Below are 19,260 nucleotides of genomic sequence, written 5' to 3' on the forward strand. Positions count from 1 at the left end.
CATTACATTGTAGAGGGTATCACCAAAAATTAGTGTGTTATTTCCATCCAGGTCATGAAAAATTCTCCATGCTACATCTAAGTTTTTGTGGTATACAAATCGATATCCAATAAGAAGATCCATCTTTTGACATGCTGCATGCCCTGCTATACGACCTTAAACTTTTGATGGTGCCGAGGAAAGCACAACTCAAGAATGCATCAAGTCCTTTGTAGTCTATTAGTACTCTAGATCCATACCTCAAACCATTGCGTACAAAAATCAAGGAAAGTGAATGCATCTTTGCAAATTAAATGCCAAACACTTGTATTCTCTTCCACAAGATGCATATGTTTGGCCCAGTCTGGACATACATCACCATGTTACATCTCAATGGTCTTAAGTAAAACACCATTGAGTTCAAGTATCAATACTCTTCTTTGTTTCCTTATTGTATCTGGGGGTGGTGGAACTCTTTTGCCTCTAGGTACATAAGTCACCAATGATTGGTGCCACCTCAATAGTAAGTTTTCTGTACACTTGAAATCAAAGCTATATGCTTCAACATATCCTGTTGAAAACAAAATGTTTGGTTAATGTACATTCAAAATTTTGAATAAATATATTATGTGCCAACAACATAAATTCATCCATGATCTGGATGGTCTTAAACCTTCATAGACAAATGCTCCAATACCTCATTAGTTCAACCAAAAAAATAAAAGAGCGAGTATATTGGCAATGCTAAATTTCATCAAATTTATTGAATATGATGTATAAAAGATTTTCACTATTGAGTTAATTGAATCTATCCAAATTAAATTATTATGGCCTTACACCTTAACAAGGCAATATATTCAATAAAAAACAAACACATCTTTATTGCAATCGAATTGTAAATATTGACAAAAGAGATAATCAAATGATAGTAAGTTTGAAGGCATTTGATTTCTTGATACAATAGTGTAAAGATTTGGCTCGTAAAATCCAAAAATTAAACCCATCTAAGCACATTGTTTTGGCCAAAGCCTAAGTCTATCTTATGGGCTTTTAGGTACAAAATGGCTCCAAACATTTTGCACCCAACGAGTCTTGATATTTGTGCAGATCCCATACTTCAAACTGCACATTTAGACCTCAGAAATGGTTTCCTTCGACCTGCAGTAACTACTAGTTTGGGTTAGGTTGGAATCTGATTATACTGTCACTCAATGTTTAATGAAACCAGACATTATCCTACCCATAAGCTCAAGTAAGCCTTTTGTAGCCTTGATATGTATGCTTTTGCTGCAACTCCACTTATGAGATGACCACGATCATATCCCAAGCGAGTAGCATAAGCAATAGCATGTTGATCACTCAAAATCCTTCTTTTGTAACACACTTTTAACAAGCTTAGCTGGTCTTTGGATAGTAATGGTACTCCAGCTTTGGATATGCCAACATTGCTAGATCCTTGCTTATAGATTCTACTTCTCTTTTTTTCCCTCTTGATTGGACATACTTTAGCTTATCACCATATAATGGTAAGTGTGAAGATGCAGAAGATAAGTTTTCCACTTCTTCTCGCAAAAATAGGGAGGTGAATTGGAGCCATTCTTCCAGTACATCTTGAAAATCGATAAATAAATTATGGCCATGTGTGATAGGAGATTGACCTAGCCGATTAAGCAAAATAATAGATCTAATGTCATTTGTATTATTTAGATTTAAAAGGTAGGGTAGAAGGTCATTGCACAGTACGTAGTCGTGCCCTCCCCTTGAAAACTTTCAGGGAAGAGATAGTTGTCTTTTGGATTAACACATCCCTTGAAAGGGCTATCATCAATAAGCAATGTATTCTTCTTATTGCAAATATCTTGGAACTGATTCCAAACCTTGAGTAAAGGTTTAAACATAGCCTCAACAGTAGGCTTATCTGGCCTATACACTTTTCGAATTACAACTATTCTCTCTTTATTCGTAGCATATGTAGCCTCATCAATTTCTTCAACACCCTTTGCCACCACAGAGTCCTTGATTTCAACTATTTTCCCTTTATTTGTAGCATATGTAGCCTCATCCATTTGTTCAACAATCTCTTCTTGTCTCTCCTTGGTTGCAGAAGTCTCTTGAAGCTCTTCATTAACTTTATCTTTATTCTCACTAACCTCAACATTAACTTGCAAATTAGGAATGTCCTTAGTCTCTTTAGTCCTATCACTTGAAGGCCTTGAAGATGTTTGCAAAGCTGAATCATCGATGTGATCTACCTCCACCATGTTGTCTTCATTATTTCTAGCATTTAAATCATGAGAGTTGATCTCTCTAGTAGGGCTTTCATGATGATGTTCTAGTTGAGCAATGTTATCTTCGTCTTTCCCTTCTTTGTATATATCTGTAAGATTAAAATAAAATGCTATTACTTTTAGGATTTAAATAATACACCAAGGCTAATACAATACTAGTCATTTTTATATCTACACATATACTTTGTATCCAAACTTAGATTACTAAACTTCGACTAATGTACCATAATGAATTAGGAACCATAACATAAGAGTCAAACTTGAGTTTGAGCCTCACTTACAAGGGCAACGTAAAGATCGCTCAACTTGAGATTGTGCCTTGTGTTGGAAGACATCCCCAAGGTTGGACATAAGTGGAGGTACGGTTGAAACTTAAGTTTGAGCCTCACCGCTACACTAGGATATGGAGTAAGTGTAATTTCTTAATAGTAAGTGTGCGTCATCATTTGTATTAGGCTCAAACTTAATTTTGAGCCTCACTACTACACTAGGATATGGAGTAATTTCTTAATAGTAAGTGTGCATCATCATTTGTACTAGACGTTGGCATGAAATAAAGGATAAATAGAATAGAAATATTCACTTTAATAGAAAAATGTTAAAAGCGAATCCAAAAAAGCCAATGTATTAATCAGAAGACAAATAATTATTTCAACAAATCCACACTTTGAACAAAACCTATGCTAATATTAGTTGTTGATAAGCTCCTTTCAATGATCACCATTCGTTGTACATTCATAATAAGCACTATCAATACACTTTTCTACCTTTCTTTGGTTGAGAGCTTGATGGGCTATGAGCATGGAAAGCCTTGTTGACATCTGTATCCCCAATCTTCTCAACGGCCATAGCAACCCCAACATTTGTAGCTTCCATGGTTTTTGCAGAATCCAATATATCATCACCATTCCCACCTTCATCATCATTTTCATGCCTTCCAATATCTTCAAAATTGTCTTCGGCATCCTCATTGAATAGAGCATCATTCCCTTGGTCCTCTTCATTCTTTTGCCCTGCATCTTCAAAGTCTATAGCATCCCCAACTTCTTTATCATCATCTGTGTCATTTTTGTTGTCAATATCCTCACCTTCCTCTTCGTCCTCTGTACTTGGTGGGTCATCAATGTGAAGATTTTGAAGGTTCTCTTTTTCTGCATCATCTAGTGTTTGCTTTTTTGTGCCGCCACTTGCACCACACCACTCTTGCAAGGACGGGTGACCATCTATAAAGAGCAGAGCACTTTGATTCTAATGCCATTGCTTCTAAATCATCTTTGCATAAAGCAATACATCGTCTCTTCTTTAGCAAGCTCTCCTCTAGCACAACTCCACCACAATATATCTCTACAGCATAGCTCTGTTCAGGACAAAACCCTGTGATGAGACCATCAATAAAGCCTTTGTCGATGAATTCTCTATTTTGGCCACTAGATCCTGAGATGAATACATTTTTTGTGAGAACCTTATCAATGGCCTCAAACTTGTCAACCTTTCTGATGAAAAGAATAACAGTTGCAATCTCAACTGTTCCAGATGTCCAGGCATCATCTTTTTGTGTGTGGATCACACCAAATTCATAGTGCACCTTTGTTGACTGGCTAGAAATCCCTTTGATAAGCATTCCAATGGTGATGAAATCAACAAAACACACAAGAATATATTCATATTGTGAGTTTAGTGTGTTCAAAGCAAGTGCCAACTTGGAGAAAAATTCTGACGAGAGCTGCTCCTTTGTACCATGTAGGTCCATGATTTCCAGCTAAAATGGTACATGCTCTTCACTATAGAAGGCTATAATCTTTGTCATATCAAAACCCACCCCCCTAATTTTCCAAGGAATAGACTCTTGTTGAGATACAATACCCATAGATGCTCTATATAGGTGATTCAATAAAGTTACTACACTTTTTGGAAGTGAAGGATTTTTTTTGAACGATTGAGAGCATCCCTAACAAAGGACTGGCTGTAGCTCCTCAATTGATTATACTCATACTCCCCTAGCTTATATGTCTCACACACCTGTTCCCAAGTCATCTTTTCCCTTGTCAGATCAAAATAGAAGGCGGTTATTGCATCTTTGAGAACTCGATCTGTTTTTAGCTTCCAAGCCATCTCCTCCATATCCATTCTTTGATGGGTTTGCTTTCTCTTTTTAAGCAATATTCTCTTGTCAAGAAGTGATGTTTGAATGTCCAAAACTTCACTCTTCTGAAGGCCTAAAATGCACCTAAACAACGTTGGGCCTAGTTGGACTGTTCCTGGTGCCTCCTGAATTTGCCCACTCTTCAAAGTTGGAAGTCTGGGATTTTGATCAAGACCTTTAGTTTGAGTTTCGCCCTTTGTATTTGGTAGCAAGCCTTTTGCATAAAGCCTCATGATCTTAACCCAGTTCTGCCATACATCATCATCACATAGAAGCAAGTGTAAATCATTTTTGACAAAGTTCTTATGTAGTGTGTGCTCCGTGGTCTCCACAAAGGCCTGCAAAGTTGCAAAGTAAGAAGTTAGCCCCCTCACTATAGATATCACAAAATATTAGGAGCAATTATGCATCTATGGGTTTTCAATCATTTGGAGCTTATGCTCAAACTTGAGTTTGAGCCTCACTTGCAGTGCTAAACTAGTATATAATGGTGATGCTCGATCTTAGGTTTGAGCATCACCTCCGTATGCAAATCTAGCACTTGCAAGTGAGGCTCCAACTTAAGTTCGTTCGAGCTATAATTAGATATGCAAGTGCTACACCATCATAGAGAGGTGAGGCTTGAAGTTCAATTTTAAACCAAACTATTAAGTTTATGTAGTTTGAGAAGAAGCCTTACATGCATCTTTCTTATGCTACTGCTATACTTAAAACTATAGATCTATGAAGAAGTAAAGAAGAAGTAATGTAGGTCTATGATTTACCAAGATATAGCAAAGAATCAAAAGAGTACCTTCCAAGACTCGTCCATCTTGGGTTGATTGACACCAGGCAAAGGTTTACTAGGACGACTGTTTGCATGCCATTGTGCTCGAGCTTGTAGAAGTTGATCGAGGAATGGCTCCTTTTGCATTGACTTAGCAACAGATAAGTTCGTATCCTTGGAAATGTCACGAGAAATCTTGGGCGGGCAATTTACAATTATCTTAGATCTCCTGAACCTGAATTGCTGATGCAGTGGAGGGGTCACTTTAGCCATATTTAGAGCTTGCAAGCTTTTTGCAGCACTAATGGAGTGTTAACCAGAGATAATCCAATATTCAACTTTGTGAATATCTTCTTTTGCGAGTTTATCAAGGGGTTGTTTTGTAGCACGATTACAGGGCATCAAAATTGCAAGTATGTCCTCTTGCTTTGGGTCCTCAATAAAGTCTTGGGTCAAAATACGAACCCAATCCTTATTTAACCTTCTATACACATAGTTTGAAGGATCAGGATAACATTTCATCACATCAATGCTAAAGACCTCATTTAGACCAAAGGGACAATATCACTTCTTTATTTCTAATGAGATAATTGCTTTGCTGTCCTTGTTTAGAGTCTCAACCTGCATTAGCTCGTCATCGGACGCATCTATCTCCTTTGAACCACTTGCTGGTTTTGTCCTTTGCCTCTTTAAAGAGATTTCTTGAACCTTTGTAGAGTGCTTTGCCTTTCTCTTCTTTGCAAGTGCTTGCTCCTCTTCTTGCACCTGAGAGCCTGCCATGTCTTCAGCTGCTATTGTGCTTACATCAAGGACTTTTATTTTGTCACCCTCCCTTTTATGTTTTGAAGAAGTTGCACCAGCATTTGTAGATGCTTCAAGTGCACTCTTCACTATGGCCCTGCCTTTTTTCTCCACAATTTTCCTAACTTGAGTGGTTGTTGTCTCCTTTTCAGGTATGGACTCTTTTCGTGAATCCAAAGCCTTCTTTGCATGCCTCACTGCTTTCACCAGGTCCTCCACATTATCCACCCCTGAGTCTTCTTGATTGGAAAAGTCAATGATCTTCAATCCTAACTTTATAATAGAATTGTCCTTTCCTAGTTTACTGCCAGTCATGTGTCTGCTGTGGGTGAAAAGTTTCCAATGATAAGCAAAACTTATTTGCTTTTGTAGTTTCTCCTTCTGGCAATACAGTGCATGTGAAGCATGGGTTTGCTCTTGCATCCACATCATCCTTAGCGCCTATCACAATCCCCATATCTCCATATGATGTATCACCTTGAGACAAAAAACAAATGGAGCACTCCTTTGAAGTTTGCACTATCCACAAACCATTTTACTCCTTCTTTGTTACTCAATTCAAAGGTTTTATCCACCTTAATTCTAGGAGTGACACTTTTAGCTTGAGTTGTTGTTTTGAGAGCATCCAGAGTAAAGATTGGTGCACCATGTGGTTGCGAGGTAGCGGGAGCTCTGTTAGCTTCCATTCCTATGAAGCAAAAAAAAAAGTTTCAAAACCTTCGAAAAAATGGATTTAAATGCTACATATCAAATCAAAACCTATCAAACTTAAGAAACTTAATGCATGCTACAAAAAGTTTTCTTGAATAGCAAGAGCCTCACTTGCATTTACTTAATCTATACAGAAGCTCGACTTAAGCTGGAGCCTAGATCCAAGTTGTGCACTCATATGCTAGGGGTACGCTAGCATAGAGAGACAAGGCTCAAACTCAAGTTTGAGCCTTAAGGCGAAGTTCCATGTATGGGAGGCTTGAACTTAAGTTGGAGTCTTAAGAGACCAGAGTACACTAGCATGGAGAACAAAGGCTCAATCTGAAGTTCGAGCCTTAAGGCCAGTGTACACTAGCATCGAGAGCCAAGTCTCCAACTCTAGTTCGAGCCTTAAGGCCGGTGTACACTAGCATGGAGAACAAAGGCTCCAACTCAAGTTCGAGCCTTAAGGCCGAGGTGCACTAGCATGGAGAGCAAAGGCTCAAACTTAAGTTCAAGCCTTAAGGGGCCGGGGTGCATTAGCATGGAGAGCAAAGGCTCAATCTGAAGTTCGAGCCTTAAGGGACCGAGATGCACTAGCATGGAGAGCAAAGGCTCAAACTGGAGTTTGAGCCTTAAGGAGCCGGGGTGCACTAGCATGGAGATCAAAGGCTCAATCTGAAGTTCAAGCCTTAAGGGACCGGGATGCACTAGCATGGAGAGCAAAGGCTCAAACTAGAGTTTGAGCCTTAAGGGACCGGGATACACTAGCATGGAGAGCAAAGGCTCAATCTGAAGTTTGAGCCTTAAGGGGCCGGGGTGCACTAGCATGGAGAGCAAAGGCTCAAACTCAAGTTCGAGCCTTAAAGCCAGAGTACACTAGCATGGAGAACAAAGGCTCAATCTGAAGTTCGAGCCTTAAGGCCAGTGTACACTAGCATCGAGAGCCAAGGCTCCAACTCAAGTTCGAGCCTTAAGGCGGCCCGTGTACACTAGCATCGAGAGCCAAGGCTCCAACTCAAGTTGGAGCCTTAAGACCGGTGTACACTAGCATGGAGAACAAAGGCTCAAACTCAAGTTCGAGCCTTAAGGGGCCAGGGTGCACTAGCATGGAGAGCAAAGGCTCAATCTGAAGTTTGAGCCTTAAAGGACCTGGATGCACTAGCATGGAGAGTAAAGGCTCAAACTCAAGTTCAACCCTAGAGGCCAGAGTACACTAGCATGGAGAGCAAAGGCTCAATCTGAAGTTCAAGTCTTAAGGCCAAAGTGTACACTAGCATCGAGAGCCAAGGCTCCAACTCAAGTTCGAGCCTTAAGATCTCGGTGTACACTGGCATGGAGAACAAAGGCTCCAACTCAAGTTTGAGCCTTAAGGGGCCGAGGTGCACTAGCATGGAGAGCAAAGGCTCAATCTGAAGTTCGAGCCTTAAAGGACCGGGATGCACTAGCATGGAGAGTAAAGGCTCAAACTCAAGTTCAACCCTTGAGGCCAGAGTACACTAGCATGGAGAGCAAAGGCTCAATCTGAAGTTCAAGTCTTAAGGCCAAAGTGTACACTAGCATCGAGAGCCAAGGCTCCAACTCAAGTTCGAGCCTTAAGATCGGTGTACACTGGCATGGAGAACAAAGGCTCAATCTGAAGTTCGAGCCTAGGCCGGTGTACACTAGCATCGAGAGCCAAGGCTCCAACTCAAGTTCGAGCCTTAAGGCCGATGTACACTAGCATGGAGAACAAAGGCTCCAACTCAAGTTCGAGCCTTAAGGCCGGTGTACACTAGCATGGAGAACAAAGGCTCAATCTGAAGTTCAAGCCTTAAGGCCGAGATGCACTAGCATGGAGAGCAAAGGCTCCTTAAGGGGCCGAGGTGCACTAGCATGGAGAGCAAAGGCTCAATCTGAAGTTCGAGCCTTAAGGGACCGGGATGCACTAGCATGGAGAGCAAAGGCTTAAACTGGAGTTCGAGCCTTAAGGAGCCGTGGTGCACTAGCATGGAGATCAAAGGCTCAATCTGAAGTTCGAGCCTTAAGGGACCGGGATGCACTAGCATGGAGAGCAAAGGCTCAAACTGGAGTTCGAGCCTTAAGGGACCGGGATGATGCACTAGCATGGAGAGCAAAGGCTCAATCTGAAGTTCGAGCCTTAAGGGGCCAGGGTGCACTAGCATGGAGAGCAAAGGCTCAAACTCAAGTTCAAGCCTTAAAGCTAGAGTACACTAGCATGGAGAACAAAGGCTCAATCTGCAGTTCGAGCCTTAAGGCTAGTGTTCGAGCCTTAAGGCCAGTGTACACTAGCATCGAGAGCCAAGGCTCCAACTCAAGTTCGAGCCTTAAGGCCGATTGGAGAACAAAGGCTCCAACTCAAGTTCGAGCCTTAAGGCCGGTGTACACTAGCATCGAGAGCCAAGGCTCCAACTCAAGTTCGAGCCTTAAGGCTGGCGAGAGCTAAGGCTCCAACTCAAGTTCGAGCCTTAAGATCGGTGTACACTATAGATTGGAGAACAAAGGCTCCAACTCAAGTTCGAGCCTTAAGGCCCGGTGTACACTAGCATCGAGAGCCAAGGCTCCAACTCAAGTTCGAGCCTTAAGGCCGGTGTACACTAGCATCGAGAGCCAAGGCTCCAACTCAAGTTTGAGCCTTAAGGCTGGCGAGAGCCAACTCAAGTTCGAATCTTAAGGCCGGTGTACACTAGCATCGAGAGCCAAGGCTCCAACTCAAGTTCGAGCCTTAAGGCTGGCGAGAGCCAAGGCTCCAACTCAAGTTCGAGCCTTAAGACCGGTGTACACTAGATTGGAGAACAAAGGCTCCAACTCAAGTTCGAGCCTTAAGGCCAGTGTACACTAGCATCGAGAGCCAAGGCTCCAACTCAAGTTCGAGCCTTAAGGCCGGTGTACACTAGATTGGAGAACAAAGGCTCCAACTTAAGTTCGAGCCTTAAGGCCGGTGTACACTAGCATCGAGAGCCAAGGCTCCAACTCAAGTTCGAGCCTTAAGGCTGGGGAGAGCTAAGGCTCCAACTCAAGTTCGAGCCTTAAGACCGGTGTACACTAGATTGGAGAACAAAGGCTCCAACTCAAGTTCGAGCCTTAAGGCCTGTGTACAGCATCGAGAGCCAAGGCTCCAACTCAAGTTCGAGCCTTAAGGCCGGTGTACACTAGCATCGAGAGCCAAGGCTCCAACTCAAGTTCGAGCCTTAAGGCCGGTGTACACTAGCATCGAGAGCCAAGGCTCCAACTCAAGTTCGAGCCTTAAGGCCGCCGGTGTACACTAGATTGGAGAACAAAGGCTCCAACTCAAGTTCGAGCCTTAAGGCCGGTGTACACTAGCATCGAGAGCCAAGGCTCCAACTCAAGTTCGAGCCTTAAGGCTGGCGGGGTACACTAGCATGGAGAGCAAAGGCTCAAACTCAAGTTCGAGCCTTAAGGCTGGTCCACTAGCATGGAGAACAAAGACTCAATCTAGGTCGAGCATTAACACATAAGTTCTATGTAGGGGAGGCTCGAACTTAAGGTGGAGTCTATATCCAAGTTGTGGAGTCTATCTTGGATCAGTTTTACAGGTTCTCGACATATGTGAAGATACAAAAGAGAGCAGCAAGAGGTGCAAACAATCTACGACGAGCAACGATTGACAAATGGCACACTTAGTGTGCAATCAAGTAAGCGTTTATATTAGTGTAGACAATCAATTAAAGAAGGACTTACTTGCTGAAGTCTCCAATGTTGCACAGTCTTGATCTTGACGGATGCTTGAGGTATCCGAGGAAAAGAAACTGCTAGAAACGCAGGGCTGCAGAGACACAGGTTGTGGAGATTATTGCTGGGAGAGATCTGCTCCATGGTGCGCTTGAAACGCAGGGCTACAGAGGGTGCGCTTGAAACGCAGGGCTGCAGAGACACAGGGAGCGGAGATTATTGTTGCGAGAGATTTTCTCCAGGGTGCGCAGGTTTTTGTTTGGGCGAAATGCGAGGTCCGTCGTTTCTTCTTTTTGCGAGGGAAGGCGAAGGCGGGTGCGCAGGTTTTTGTCTGGGCAAAATGCGAGGTCGGTCGATTCTTCTTTTTGCGAGGGAATGCGAAGGCGATTTTTTTTTTCGAGAGAGAAGGCGAAAAAAATTTTAGGGGTCGGCGGGGAATTTCGGGGTGCGGGCGGAATTCCGTTGGGGGGGGGGGGATTTCGATTTTTTGGGCGGAATTTTTGAATTTGATTTTGATTTTTGAAATTTGAATTTAGGGGGGGCGATCGTTGGGGGGAATTTTTGAATTTAAATTTGGGGGGGGGGCGGCCGTTAGGGGGCTGGTTGGCTGGTGCGCGCCGACGGAGGAGGAAGGGGGGGTCCTGCCGGGAGAGGGCTGGCTGCGCCGAGAAGAGGAGGAAGGGGGGGTCCTGCTGCAGTTGCACCGGGAGAGGGGGGTCTTGCTGCGGTTGCGCCGGGAGAGGGGGGTTCTGCTGCGCCGAGAGGAGGAAGGGGGGGTTCAGCTGGCTGCGCAAGGGGGGGGTTCTGCTGCGCCGGGAGAGGAGGGAGGGGGTTGGCTGCGCCGACGACGCCGGGAGAGGAGGATTCGGTTCCATTCCCCGAGAGAGGAGGGGGCTGCGCCGACGCCGCGAGAGGAGGATTCGGTTCCATTCCCCGGGAGAGGAGGACGTCGACGGAGGAGTGCCGGGATGACCCGGTAGAAAGCTGGGTTTCGGTTTCATTCCCCAAGCCCAAGCCCAAGCCCAAGCCCAGGCTCAGGCCCCAGGTCCCAGGTCTTTTGATAATAGTTACTTTCACTTTTGGTTATATACTCATCTTCATCCACACCCCACTTGTTCTATGGGATTAGGCTAGTTTCCCTCTCTATTCCTACTTACTTGTGTAATAGACAAGGCTCAATCGAGCCTTGAGCTTGAGATTTCTTGTTTTCTTCCCTATTTTTTCCATACACCCAAATATACTTATAAACTATGCGATTAAAAATTCAACTAAAATCTATATAATGCACAATGGCTCATTCCCCAAGCCCAAGCCCAGGTCCCAGGTCTTTTGATTATAGTTACTTTCACTTTTGGTTATATACCCATCTTCACCCACACCCCACTTGTTCTATTGGATTATCCTAGCTTCCCTCTCTATTCCTACTTACTTGTGTAATAGACAAGGCTCAAACTCAAGTTTGAGCCTTGAGCTTGACCTTGAGCTTGAGATTTCTTGTTTTCTTTCCTATTTTTCTCATACACCCAAATATACTTATAAACTATGCGATAAAAAATTCAACTAAAATCTATATAATGCACAATGGCTCATTCCCTAATCCCAAGCCCAAGCCCAAGCCCAGGCCCAGGTCCCAGGTCTTTTGATTATAGTTACTTTCACTTTTGGTTATATACCCATCTTCACCCACACCCCACTTGTTCTATTGGATTATCCTAGCTTCCCTCTCTATTCCTACTTACTTATGTAATAGACAAGGCTCAAACTCAAGCCTTGAGCTTGAGATTTCTTGTTTTCTTCTCTCTTTCCCCATACACCCAAATATACTTATGAACTATGCGTTTAACTAAAATCTATATAATGCACAATGGCTCAAACTTGAGTTTGAGTCTCATGAAGGAGAAGAGTCTCAAATCCAATGTCCATTTGCTCATTTCCATGTCACATTCTCTTTACTAGCATATCGTTTCTCTCTATTGCTTTCTCTTTGCCTTTGCTGCTGTTGTAACCACTCACCTTTGCCTTTTGTAGCTATGAAACATTGATGGCTAATTGACACCATATCTTGACTCAATATCCCAATGAAACGGTGTGGCCAGATGCAGAGCGTGATGAAGCCTACCTCTTGGGAAACTAGCATATACATGAGGTGAGGATTATCACTTCAATTGGGACCTCTTAATAGCAAACTAGCATATGAAGGTGAGGCTCAAACTTTGGTTGGAGCCTCCAAGCAAACTAGCATCTGTGGGTCAGGTTCAAACTTTACTTGCAGCTTCCTAGAAGCGAACTAGCATCCGCAGGTGAGGCTTTAACTTTTGTTGGAGGAGCCTACCATTCTAGCTAACATATGCAAACTAATATATGATGCAATTGAGGATGATAACTTTAACTGGAGCCTCCTAGCAAACTAACATATGATGGTGAGCCTCATGGAGCCTCCTACTAACAAGCTAGTATATGCAGGCAAAGGCTCAAGCTTTAGATGGAGCCTAGCCTCCTAGCAAATTAGCATTGATAGGTGAGATTCAAACTTTGGTTGGAGCCTGAACTCATGTTGAGATTGAATTACATTTATAGTTTTGTGTACTACCACAAAAACATCGCTTCAGTCTTTCTTATTGAGATTTTGATTTTCTCAGGGATTGGAGGGTCTAAAACAAGGTGCTTCAGTGTTTCTCATTGATGGTTCTGTAAGGAAGGCACGTGGGGTTATTCATTCCATTGATGCATCTCAAACATGTGGTTTTCAATTCATTGGTGAGACATGTGCAGCAATACATGTTCAACAAAGCTTTGATGACACATTTCTCATTCCATTTGCCACAATGGATGCAAGAACAATGTCTCAAGCAGTTGGAAGCATCATCAAATGGCCATTGGTCAACCTTGTTATGGACAGAGACATTACTAATACCAAAGAAGATAATTTTGTGAAACTTCTTGTTGATCAAGAAGATCACTTTATAGATAGGGAGAGCTGGAAAGAGAAAAGTGTCATCCTCTGGGATGACAACAGATCTACAAAACTTGGCAATGGAGTAGTATTACTGGTCCACCCATACGAGGCTATAAATTGTAGAGAACTAGGGGAGAGTAGCTTGGGTGTCATTATAGAAGGATATTTGCATCCAAGTTCAACTTGTGTTTCAGGTTTGAATTTGGTTAGTTGGCCGATCAGGCAACTCACATTTGAGAATGGTGAACCATTAGTGAAGGACACAGAATCTTCTTCTATTGATGAGGGTATTCAAGATCACTTCATGCAAAAAAATATTGACAGCCTAAACAATTCAAGTGATGAAAAAGAGGATGATGATGTAGAGGGCAATGATGGCGATAGTTCTGATGACAAACACCATGATGCCATGATCACTGACTATGATATCATTGAAGAGACAAATAAGAAAAGGAGCTATGTCCATAGGGTAAGGGTAATGAAAAATTACGATAAAACCCATGGAGCTGGCAAAAAATGTGATGTTGCAAACATTCACAACGTCGCAACCATTGATTGTTGCGAGAATCGATGTTGTCAAATTGGAGATAGATCCAAAATCATGCAAGCTAGGGTACACTTTTGGGGACAGAGCTATAGTACACGATACACATTTGTACACTATAGACAAGGTCAAGATTGCATGGGCATGGCCTATAGACAAGGTCAAGATGACGAGTGCTTTGAGTTCACATTTGATGGGAAGAAGGTTTGTAGTAAAGCATGGTATGTAATGCATGGCATCGGTAAGTCAACGTTCTATAGACTCAGAAAGAAGTTCTTGAATGGTGCATGTAATGTCAGTCATGGCAACAGTGGGATAATACGGAAGGGCATGACCAATGTTGAGATGGCAAAATCAATCATACAGGGCTTCATAGATAATAATGCCGATCAAATGCCACATAGGTAGCCCTAAGGCTAAGCCTCTATCCGCATCATCCAAATAAATAAAGTCAGCCTCAGTATGCCATGAGTTTTATTCGTCCATTCATCGTCTCGTCAGATATATCTTTTTTGTTTTTCCATCCACATAAACTCATCAAGAATGTAACCATGCGAGGATAGTCATCTTGTGGAAAATGAAAGTTTTGGGCTATCGGGGATATGTCCTCTCGGAGTAGGGGTCAGTCAATAGATGAATTAGCCATTCTAATTCCTCAACATTTTCCTCTCTGGCTAGTACATCTATATGATCCAATTCGGTTTTAATCACAGGATAGCACATGTGAAATATCTGAGAAAGGTACAGATGATACCTCTCACCAAAGGTGGATGAAGTGTGTGATGCTCTTGCATTTGCCATATCTGCAAACACAGATATAGCATCAGTAGGTTTATGATAGGTCAATCTAGTTCCTGTTTGTATACGGATATTTCTCCTCTTAATATGCTCTTGCTCTTTTTACTATTTTTCGTTTTTGTTTTTCTTTTCTTTTTTATGTATGAAGCTATATATATACATCCCCTTGAATTTGGCAATTACATGGTCAGGGGAGAAGGTTAGGGAGGAAGCATTAGAATGTCAAGCGTGAGTACATGCTCCCCCTTTCCTTGGGTAGATCATATTTTTTGCAATGATGTTGCAGCCTCTTGGAACCAATTTGTCTAGTGGGTCATAGGTGGTGATGTGGGCAGATAGCTTTTTATGACCCTTGTGGCCACATCAAATTGCAGAGATGGTAGTGTACGCTCCCATTGACGAATGGAGAAAATAGTTTCCGACGATACTTTTACAAAGGGAGACATAGACTCATTGGTCTCTTGTTGGGTGTTGACAAGAGTAGGTGTAGAGCATGAAGAAACTTCTATATCAACGTCGTGTGCCTGGCATGAGGAGCTAGAAGCTTCATGTGGCTCCCCCCTTCCTGAGCTGATCGATATCGTTTGGGAATCCAAACTAACTCTGGAAGAAGTGGTGCGAAGCACTCTGTTACCTTTCCCTTACCACGGTCTTGAATTGTCATTGGGGTGGCAACATTTGGTTTGCAAGGTTTTATAGGTGATGTAGAGGGATTCAGCTTATGTTTAGGGACCCAAATCTGGTCATTCCCCTCGTAGTACCCTTGGGCTACTATTTTTTAGGGATCCATCGTGATGTTACATTGCCCTTTCTCGGGCGGGTAGCTGCTTTCCTTCTACGAGGCTTCTTGTCTGAACGAGATTGAGCAGGGGAAGTAGCTATTAACGAAGCTTTTGCGACCCATTTGTATATACTCTTTGGCATAGTAAGCGGAGCCTTAGAGACCACACTGCATGTTTCCACTCTTGGCGTTGAAGCGTTAGAGGGGTGGCAAACAATCAAAGATGGTTTTGCCACTAGACTTTGTGATTTTTCATTATCTAGCATTTGAGTTGATGACTTAGGTGCAGGATTTTGAGCGGTCAGCAGACCGAGAGCAGGTTCTTGCATTGTAACTCGCCTGGTTGCCCAATCAATATTGCACTTGGTGGCTAACATCCATTTGCGCCCTAAGTTTACGGTTCCCTCCATGGTACCAGCAGGCATAACCAAAAAGCTTTGAATTACGGTCCCCTTGTCATAGGCAACCGGAGTGTTCAGAATTCATGAGATAGGGTTTTCTTCTTGTTAATATCTTTAACTTGGATAGCACTCTTGGATAAAGGTGGTTTTCCAAGTTGACACCACACGCCATATGATAGCAAATTGTGTTGAGCTCTTGTATCCAATAATGCATTATACAGCACCTCCCCAGAAGGACTTTGTAACTCAATTGGGTATCTTAGAGGTGGGTCAGATTCCAGTGAATCCTCCTCTGCCTCCTTGAAAAATACTTGCGTAATCCCCAAGTTGGCTTCTCGTTGGCGCCTAGCACGCTGTTGACATTCTTTGGCTTCAATTCTTGCTTGTATCTTCTTAAGCTCAGCTTGTTCTTTAGCTGCCTTCTTTTGATGGATTGCATGTAACTCCTCTTGGCTCAGGGGGTCATAGTATCTTTTGAATTTACTCCCATTGAGGAATCCAATAGTTTCAACTCCATCGAGAGTCTCCACTCGGATGGTACCTTGCGGGGTAATTTCACATACTCTATACGGTCCCTTACCAGCATATTTGAGCTTCTTCTTTTCGTTACGCACTCCATACATCAGGACTTTATCCCCAACCTTGATGTCCTTGTCTTTCAAGTGGCGATCAAACCATTTTTTCCAAGGGCATTGTACATAGCCAATTGTCTTCCTCCGCTCAAGGATATATAGACGCTCTACTAAGGGATTACCATCCCAACCCTCTTGAGTAGAAACACGAAGACTAGGAATGACAAATTCCCACGGCATGATTGCTTCTTGGCCATATACTATTTTGAATGGTGTGCAATTAATAGCCACTTTGTACGCAGTATGATAGGCCCATAAAGCTGTCGTAAGCTTTAGATCCCAATCCGTGCGATGAGCTTCAACTGTCTTTGTCAAAATAGAGATTAAGGTCTTGTTGGTACTCTCGGCTTGGCTATTCGCTTGCGGATAGTAAGGAGTAGATTTATGATGGGAGATCATGAAATTTGTGGTGAGCTCCTTAATCACGTCATTTATAAAATGCGTACCATTGTCGCTCACAAGTTCAAAAGGACAACCGAAGCGTGTGATTATATTTTCAAAGAGAAACTTGGCTGTTGTCCTTGCATCTACCTTACGTGTCGCTTTCGCTTTAGCCCATTTGGTCATATAGTCAGTGGCCACAATAATATAGCGAGATTGTGTGTTGCGGGCCGCTGGGCTAATTGGACCTACAAAGTCTAAATCCCACTTTTCAAATGGCTGGTTTACTTTGATTGGATGTAGGGACATCTGATCTTTTCACTGGGGTTTCTTGTATCATTGGCATTCATCGCAACCTTTCACAAAAAGTGATGCATCTTGGAACATAGTGGGCCACCAATACCCTGATTGTAAGATCTTTCGTGCAGTTAAGTCTCCTAAGAAGTGACCACCAGCTACGCCCATATGTGCCTCTTGCAAAACATATAAATACTCATCCTCTTGGGCACAACGCCTAAGAACGTCATCCTTTCCTCTTTTATAAAGAGTCCCGGCTATCAGGCAATAGGGTTCACATTCTTTGATCAGCTTTCGAGCTAGATCTTTACGAAGCTCCTTGGGTGGAAAGCCATTAACCAAAAAGTTAACAATCTTCTCACTCCATTCAGGCATTGTCTCCACCATGAACAGGGAAGTGTCAGGTAAGTCATCATCAACTCCCGTAGGAGCCTCACCATTAGGTATGTGAGACAAATGATCAGCCACCATGACATGTTTTTTGCCAGGTCTCACAACAACAGTGAAATCAAACTCAAGAAGAATCAATAACCATCGTGTGATTCTTCCTGTGGAGTATGGTTTGTTTACCAGATACAACAATGCTTGATGATCCACATAGAAAACAAACTTGGTGGCAAGAAGGTAATAATGAAATTTCCTTACTGCATATATCATTGCCAACCCTTCTCGCTTCGTAGTGGTGTAGTTCATCTCAGCATCATTCAACTGGCGACGACTGGCAAAGCTAATGGGGTAGTCTAGTTTGTGTTCTCCAGGTTGAGTTAACACACACCCAATAGCAAAGTTTGATGCATCAATATACACATGGAAGATTAAATCCCAGTTAGGCATTCACAAGATTGGAGCACTCGCCAAGGCCATCTTTAATAGCTCATATGCACGGTCACAATCTTCGGTCCAAATAAACTCAATGAGAAGCTTATACAATGGTCGAGCTATCTCTGCGAAGAATAGAATAAACCTTTGATAATAACCAACATGGCTCATAAAGTGTTGAACTCCCTTATAGTTGGTGGGTGTGAATGACCTTGATTTTACTCTTGTCAGTGGAAATCCCATTTTTGGACACTATATGCCCTAAGATAACTCCGTGTTTAACCCAGAATTGGCATTTGAAAGGATTCAATGAGATGCGATATAATCTACAATATAATCTACACCTTTCAAATATTTTTCGTAAACACATCAAGTAGTGCTCGTCCCAAGAGGAATGAACACAAAGATCATCTAAGAAAGCTTCACAAAAGTCCCTTAGATATTCCTTAAAGGCTATGTTTATCAATCGTTAAAATGTTACAGGTGCATTGGTCAAGCCAAAAGCCATGACGCGAAAGGCAAACACTCCAAACTCCGTGATAAATGCTGTTTTAGCTTGGTCCTCTACTGCAATTGTGATCTGATTGTAACCCGAGTACCCATCTAAAAAGCTATATGCCTCCTTGCCGCCACTCTTTCAAGTACATGTTCAGAATATGGCAAGGGGTAATGATCCCTTCTGGTGGCTGCATTAACCTTCTTGAGATCAATGCACACGCTGAGTTTCCCATTCTTCTTGGTACGATGACTATCAGAGAAACCCATTCTGAGTGCTCAATAGGGTATATGAATCCACATTTTACAAGCTTTTCAATTTCTTGTACAATCTTTGCATACTTAGGATTCATTGGGTAGGGACGTTGCTGGACTGGTTTAGCAGTGCTAATCATTGGAATCGTGTGTTGCACCACCGAGGGTGGAACACCCTTCATATCATGATATGTCCAAGCAAATATGTCTTTGAATTCCTTAAGAAGCTCCTTGAGTGTAGCTTCCTCTATCTGGGTGAGGTTTTGAGCAATAAAAACTGGGTGAGGTTTTGAGCAATAAAAACTGGGTTAGACTCCTCACCTGGATCTGCTAGTTTTATCTCCTTAACTACCGCCGGGCCATCATAGACACCACTACTCCCATTGGTAGGTGTTCGTTGGGCTTTTGTGTAGACTACTTTACGTTCCCCTATGGTAAATGATTTGAAATGCTCGGGTGCGGGGTGTAAGTCTACTGGTTCTTGTTGTGCCAGGCTTTTTTCTTTTAATTCTGCCTCCTTTTGTTGCTGAGCTAACTCTTG

The sequence above is a fragment of the Cibotium barometz genome, chromosome 12 (genome assembly GCF_041138505.1).
Source record: "Cibotium barometz isolate CiBa-2024 chromosome 12, ASM4113850v1, whole genome shotgun sequence".
In the NCBI taxonomy this organism is placed as follows: Eukaryota; Viridiplantae; Streptophyta; class Polypodiopsida; order Cyatheales; family Cibotiaceae; genus Cibotium; species Cibotium barometz.